The sequence below is a fragment of the Gymnoscopelus braueri genome, assembly GCF_963280865.1.
Source record: "Gymnoscopelus braueri genome assembly, chromosome: 13".
In the NCBI taxonomy this organism is placed as follows: domain Eukaryota; kingdom Metazoa; phylum Chordata; class Actinopteri; order Myctophiformes; family Myctophidae; genus Gymnoscopelus; species Gymnoscopelus braueri.
In genome coordinates, this window is record NC_137615.1 from 8098953 (window position 1) to 8106452 (window position 7500).

The 7500-nt window shown below is 39.0% G+C and overlaps 1 protein-coding gene across 1 annotated transcript in view; it reads right to left on the minus strand.

Annotated features, from left to right (window-relative positions):
• The window catches only part of LOC308098067 (NLR family CARD domain-containing protein 3-like), a 36935-nt gene that overhangs the window by 27641 nt on the left and 1794 nt on the right, over positions 1-7500 (minus strand). The window contains exon 2 of the mRNA XM_080446287.1: positions 5569-5619. The gene's annotated coding sequence lies outside the window, so the exon portion shown is untranslated. The remainder of the gene's footprint in view (positions 1-5568; positions 5620-7500) is intronic.

Consider the following 7500-nt stretch of genomic DNA (forward strand, 5'->3'; position numbering starts at 1 on the left):
TGTACACATGGAACCAAAGGGTGAAATTATGGATCCATTTGTACTCTCATAGTTATGGAGTCCTTGAAAAAGAAAAGGTTTGTGGATTGATTGATTGATTGATTGATTGCATTCAGTACTTTATTAACAGTTTGTAAACAGTACAGTGGTATGATGTTACAATGATGCTAAAAGGATAACGCATTGTGGTCCTGTCATTCAATTCATCACTCATGAACATTAAACATCACAAAGAGAGGAAGAAAAGGGAAGTGCAGAGACGTGTGGTCAGAGTAGAGAAGCTGCTTCCTGTCATCACAGACAACAGGAAGTGAGCTTAGTTTCAACACACTGAGCAGACATGTTGCCTGGCAACAGCTAGGGCGGGACATGTCACACATATTGACTGGCGTTTACAGTAGCCAATGGGACGAGGTTATCAGTCTGCTCCCCCTGTCTGTCTGTCTGTCTGCTTGTCTGTCTGTCTGTCTGTCTGTCTGTCTGTCTGTCTGTCTGTCTGTCTGTCTGTCTGTCTGTCTGTCTGTCTGTCTGTCTGTCTGTCTGTCTGTCTGTCTGTCTGTCTGTCTGCCTGCCTGCCTGCCTGCCTGCCTGTCTGTCTGTCTGTCTGTCTGTCTGCCTGCCTGTCTGCATGGGGTGAGCTTGTAGATCTGCCATGGATGCCATCTATTCACAGTGTCAATTTAACTCAGAGAGTGTTTGAACCAAATGGACCATTACGGGTCCATTTGGTTCCATTACTTAAACTCTCAGAGTTACAGGGTCCATTTGGTTCAGATCAGATCCTACATCAGTGAAGATGTGTCTGTCCCCAGACAGACAGACAGACAGACATTCATAGTTTGTAAGATTTAGATTAGATTAGATTTAGTCTCAGTGTTGTAACACTGACACAATAACCTGGTGTGTATTGTATGAGCTCAACTAATTATAATCAAGCCTTTACTGGAGACGCGGCGTACGAAATGGATTTCTACACAGGAGAACATTGCATCTCTTCCTGCAGATGACTCCAACCAGTCATTTGTATAATGTGAGCCACCTCATAAAGTGATATCCAGGTCACATTATGTAAACATAAGGCAGCTGTAAATTAAACTTCATGTAATACAACTATAAAAAAGGACATTTTGAGTAATTATAATTAAAAGGACATTAAACTCTGTTACAAACATACTATACAGTGACTGTATGTATGGTGATTCAAGATGATCCTTATATTTACTGACTGCTGTCATGAAGGACAGAGAACAGTTTAACAGTTTAATTAATAACCTTAAAAAATGATATATATAGTCGATACTGTGAATATGTGTTTTGTTTACTGTATCCAGTTTGTATTAACAGTGGATAAAGTGGAGTCCACTTAGCTAGCTAAGTGACCAGGCCAGTTCTGACGCCACAAACCAGTTTAAACTCTACAGCAGAGAAATCACAGATCAGGCGTAGTTTTACAATTATCCACTAGATAGAGCACATAAACCACATACACTGACAGCAGAGGAGCCCATGTAAGGCTCCAACTTGCTCCTCAGGAGCAGTTAGGGGTTCAGTAGTCTCACGTTACCAGACTGTCGCTGGTAACGTGATTTTCAAATGTTTCCGGTCATACAGTCTGGGACTCGGAAGCTCTGATCATGATTAGAATATAAACCGGATGTGGAGCCTCCTCTCCATTTCCGTTTCGTCTTTACAGTCGCGCAAATTTATCCTAATATAAATACAAATCATCTAAGTATACATAGCTTGCTGCTTAGCAGAAATGGTAATTAAAAAGTAAAATGTAAAGATATTTTAAAATATATTTTCGTGATCGGAAGTGCCAGTTTCCTCTCTCGGATTTTGGGAGTTGTAGTTCCAGACTCTATATAGCATTCAGAGATTGTGGAATAGTTGTCTGGCTACGCGAGACTAGGGGTTCAGTGTCTTGCTCAAGGACACTTTGACACTATCACAGGGGGAGCCGGGGATCGAACCGGAAAGCTTCCGTTTCCCAGGCGACCACTTTACCTCCTGAGCCACTGCGCCCATGTGTTGTGTAGGATTTAATTGGTTAAGGTGTGTCTTCTTAGTGTGTGTTCTACATTTCAGCAGCTCTAAAAAAAAATGGCTGATCTACAAGCTCACAACATCTCGCATGCACAATGCATTTTGAACTTGTAGATCAGCTAATTTCAGCAAGTCAAGCGACACCATCGTATGACGGCGCATAAATGACACCAGTTGTGTGTATAGTGTGTAGCTATGTGTGTGTTGTTGATCCTGTGTGGATCTCATGATCATCCTATGGCTACATTGAATCAAGCTTAACCACACAGTATCATGTCTATGTAGGTAAAACAACCACATGACTTCATTCACCATCATGGTACTGAACACAATCTGGGCTTGTTTTGAAGTATATTAGAAACATGGATTGTGGTTAAAGAAGGTTGTGTGAAATGGTGTGTTTGTTCATTTAATGTTCATTAATATTCATCTGGCAAACCAAATGGACCCTTACGGGTCCATTTGGTTCAAACACTCTCTGAGTTACATTGACACTGTGAATAAATGGCATCCATGGCAGATCTACAAGCTCACCCCCATGCAGACACACAGACAGACAGACAGACAGACAGACAGACAGGCATGGGGACTGTCGCAAGATGGCCGCGGTTGAGCAACGCTTGCGACGCCCCCTTGAGCCATCTAGCCTTTCTTATATATATCTATGTCCATAACCCCTAGGGGGTCCGCGAGGTAGCCTACTGCAGGGGGTCCGCGAAATTGTTGCTTGATTAGAAAATTTAAAAAATAAATGTATATATAAAAATATTTTTAATATACATATATTATTATTTATTTATTTAAAAAAAAAAACATTTGTCTTCATATATTTTTAAACATTTTCCACATTTAGCCTATGTATTAAATAAATCATGATTTTGTTCATTTTGAATACTTGTATACATGATTATTGTGCAATGACAGATATTGTTGTTCTCAGTTAATAAGGTATGTTTATAAATGGGGCTTTGAGCAGCTGGTGGGCAGTGACGTTTTTCGGAAGTGTAGTTCTTTGACTAGCGCTATTTGTACAAGTGAGAACAGAGGAATAACACTACTCATCATGAAAACATTATACATGTGCAATATTAAATATTAATATTATCCATATTATCCAGCAATATGAAAACATTAGTGCACCTTGACAAAATGAAAACACCATTACATTGTTATGAATAGTATTAACCACATGAACCCCAGCATGGGGGGAATATAGGCCAAACATAGCCGATTTACAAGCTCACAACATGTCATGCTGCGACGCGTTGTGAGCTTGTAGATCGACTATTTTTGGCACAGAGATTTGGTGTTGACAGAAAAAAGCTTCCAAGAAATGTAGGTCAGTTTTTACTGAGAATAGAGGGTTTAAGTTAGGCTACATTACATCAATAATTATGAATGACAGATTCATATGAATTCAAACGTTTCGCCACTAGATGGCGAACTAAGACCATATAATGAAGCATTGTATGTTAAGCAGAGAGACTCCTTCATAATAAGTCATGGAAGTTATTAATAATAACTTCCAGCAAACGTATATTTTAATGTTAATGTTAACTTATTAACCTGTGTCCTGTGTTCTCTACACCAGCGGTTCTCAAACTTTTTCATGTCAAGGACCCCCAAATTGACACTTATTTAGCCCGCGGACCCCCATTTGAAAAGATATGCCAGGGACCCCCATAAGAAAATATTTTTTACGGCTCTAGCAGTGATTCTAAACCATTTTAATTTCATGGACCCCCAGTTTGACATGCATTATGCTACAGACCCCCATTTAATGGCATTTCTATCACCCCGTTTTATATTGTAAAATCAATGTTAATTTAACTCTGAGAGTGTACAAATGGAACCAAATGAACCCGCTAGGGTCCATTTGGTTCCATGTGTACACTCTCAGAGTTACAGACCTGTAAGGGTCCATTTGGTTCCATGTGTACACTCTCAGAGTTACAGACCTGTAAGGGTCCATTTGGTTCCATTTGTACACTCTCAGAGTTACAGACCCGTAAGGGTCCATTTGGTTCCATGTGTACACTCTCAGAGTTACAGACCTGTAAGGGTCCATTTGGTTCCTAATCTATCATTTAGCTGGGGACCCCCTGGAACTCCCTCAAGGACCCCTGGGGGTCCCCGGACCCCACTTTGAGAACCAATGCTCTACCCTGTGGTAAACTATCACCCAGCAGTGATAGACATCAACCAATAGGACAGATTATGTCCTGTGTTCTCTACACTGTGGTAAACTATCACCCAGCAGTGATAGACACCAACCAATAGGACAGATATGTCCTGTGTTCTCTACACTGTGGTAAACTATCACCCAGCAGTGATAGACATCAACCAATAGGACAGATATGTCCTGTGTTCTCTACACTGTGGTAAACTATCACCCAGCAGTGATAGACATCAACCAATAGGACAGCTATGTCCTGTGTTCTCTACACTGTGGTAAACTATCACCCAGCAGTGATAGACACACACCAATAGGACAGATACGTCCTGTGTTCTCTACACTGTGGTAAACTATCACCCAGCAGTGATAGACACCAACCAATAGGACAGATATGTCCTGTGTTCTCTACACTGGGAGGGTTTGTCTCTTGTAGTTTTCTTGCATCCAGAACAAACCCATAACACATGCATAAATGTAAACGTCCTTATGTATTTGTGGTGAATGGCCTGAATACTTTGCACTGTTTAGTTTATCTCATCTGAATAGCTTATGTGAGCACAATAAAGAATAACAGAATAATACATTAAATTACTGTTTGTTGATGTGGCCAACGAGACCAACATTTTTTTGGTCTCCTTTTAGGTTTAGTTTAAATGTGTTTTCTTTATTGCTTGTCAGAATTAACTTACTTGTTAACTATGTTATTCCCTTAAATAAAATTAAACATTTATTTTTACATTTTATTTTACCTTACTTATATATATTTTATGCTGTAACATACTACTGTTCAGCACTTTGTAAAGTGCTTCAGTATATAAATACATTTATTATATTATTATTATGTAGCCTACTTAAACCCTCTATTCTTAGTAAAAACAGACTTACATTTCTTGGACGCTTTTTTCTGTCAACACCAAATCTCTGCCAAAAATAGTCGATCTACAAGCTCACAACGTGTCGCAGCGTGACACGTTGTGAGCTTGTAAATCGGCTATGTTTGGCCTATATTCCCCCCATGCTGGGGTTCATGAGGTTAATTCTATTCATAACAATGTAATGGTGTTTTCATTTTGTCAAGGTGCACTAATGTTTTCATATTGCTGGATAATATGGATAATATTAATATGTAATATTGCACATGTATAATGTTTTCATATTGAGTTAGTAGTGTTATTCCTCTGTCCTCACTTGTACAAATAGCACTAGTCAAAGAACTACACAAAACAAGCCCATAATATGGCCATAAATTCCTAATAGAAAGTATTAGATGGATATATCATTATAATGACTATGTAGGTCTATAATAATGTATGTTTTGGTTATGTATTATAACATTACACACTTACTTGAACTGTCAGTCAATATGATTGACACTCCTCCCCAAAGCCACAGCGTCTCTGCATTTTCCCCAGAACTCTGGGGAAAAAAGACAAAAGTCTCACTATTTAAGCATACTTGACAACACTGGTTAAGACTATGAAGATTGTTTAGCATTACTTAAATTATAATAATAATAACAATATTTCTGTTGCAGTAGTAGGATGAGTGAAGACTGAGAGAAGCTTGTTTGAGAAAACACGTCCCCCTCACGTACTAGAAGGACAATATCAGCACCATAAGCAGAGACGTGTGTTTTAATGAGTCTAACATTCATTAGAAGGACCATATCAGTCACCAGAAGCAGAGACGTGTGCTTTAATGAATCTAACATTCATTAGAAGGACAATATCAGTCACCAGAAGCAGAGACGTGTGTTTTAATGAGTCTAACATTCATCAGAAGGACAATATCAGTCACCAGAAGCAGAGACGTGTGTTTTAATGAGTCTAACATTCATCAGAAGGACAATATCAGTCACCAGAAGCAGAGACATGTGTTTTAATGAGTCTAACATTCATTAGAAGGACAATATCAGTCACTAGAAGCAGAGACGTGTGTTTTAATGAGTCTAACATTCATTAGAAGGACAATATCAGTCACCAGAAGCAGAGACGTGTGTTTTAATGAGTCTAACATTCATTAGAAGGACAATATCAGTCACTAGAAGCAGAGACGTGTGTTTTAATGAGTCTAACATTCATTAGAAGGACAATATCAGTCACTAGAAGCAGAGACGTGTGTTTTAATGAATATAACATGATCAAAATGGAGTTTGAAGTTACAATGGGTTTGTAAAGGAAGAGGGCGTGTCTGATAAAATGAAAATCAAATATCTAAATATTGAACTTGCAACTTATAAACTGTGAAACACAGAAGCCTGAGTCTACGTTAAAATGATCCTAAACATGTTTGACAGAGAAATAGTTTAGATAAGTAGTAACTGTTGCTTGTTTTAACTGTTAAGTTCACAACTCTGTCTGTCTGTCTGTCTGTCTGTCTGTCTGTCTGTCTGTCTGTCTGTCTGTCTGTCTGTCTGTCTGTCTGTCTGTCTGTCTGTCTGTCTGTCTTTCTGTCTGTCTGTCTGTCTGGGGGAAGACACACACCTTCACTGATCTAGGATCTGATCTATCTCACTATATTTCCACACTCACTCCAGAGGGACACATTGCATATACCGGGCCATTCTATGTCACACAAAAGTAGCAAGAATAGAAGATCTACAAGCTAAAAACACATGCGTTTTGAGCTTGTAGATCTGCTATTTTTGCTATTTTGGAATTGAAATTCAGTTTTCCTGGCTATTTTTTTATTGGAATCCTGAAAAATATATATATTTTTTTAATTTCAAATGCATTTAGTTATACTTATGTTAACTTTATGAACTTAAATACAAATACATTGGACATAAAAAGACAATATAATTTATATAGTCATTAAGCTACTAATCAGTGGCGGCTGGTGTTTTTTCGAGCTAAACCAAACCAAACATTAAGCCCATCTTCACTGATGTAGGATCTGATCTGAACCAAATGGACCCTTACAGGTCTGTAACTCTGAGAGTGTACACATGGAACCAAATGGACCCTTACAGGTCTGTAACTCTGAGAGTGTACACATGGAACCAAATGGACCTGTAATGGTCCATTTGGTTCAAACACTCTCTGAGTTAAATTGACACTGTGAATAAATGGCATCCATGGCAGATCTACAAGCTCACCCCCATGCAGACAGGCATGGGGAGCAGACTGATAACCTCGTCCCATTGGCTACTGTAAACGCCAGTCAATGTGTGTGACATGTCCCGCCCTAGCTGTTGCCAAGCAACATGTCTGCTCAGTGTATTGAAACTAAGCTCACTTCCTATTGTCTGTGATGACAGGAAGCAGCTTCTCTACTCT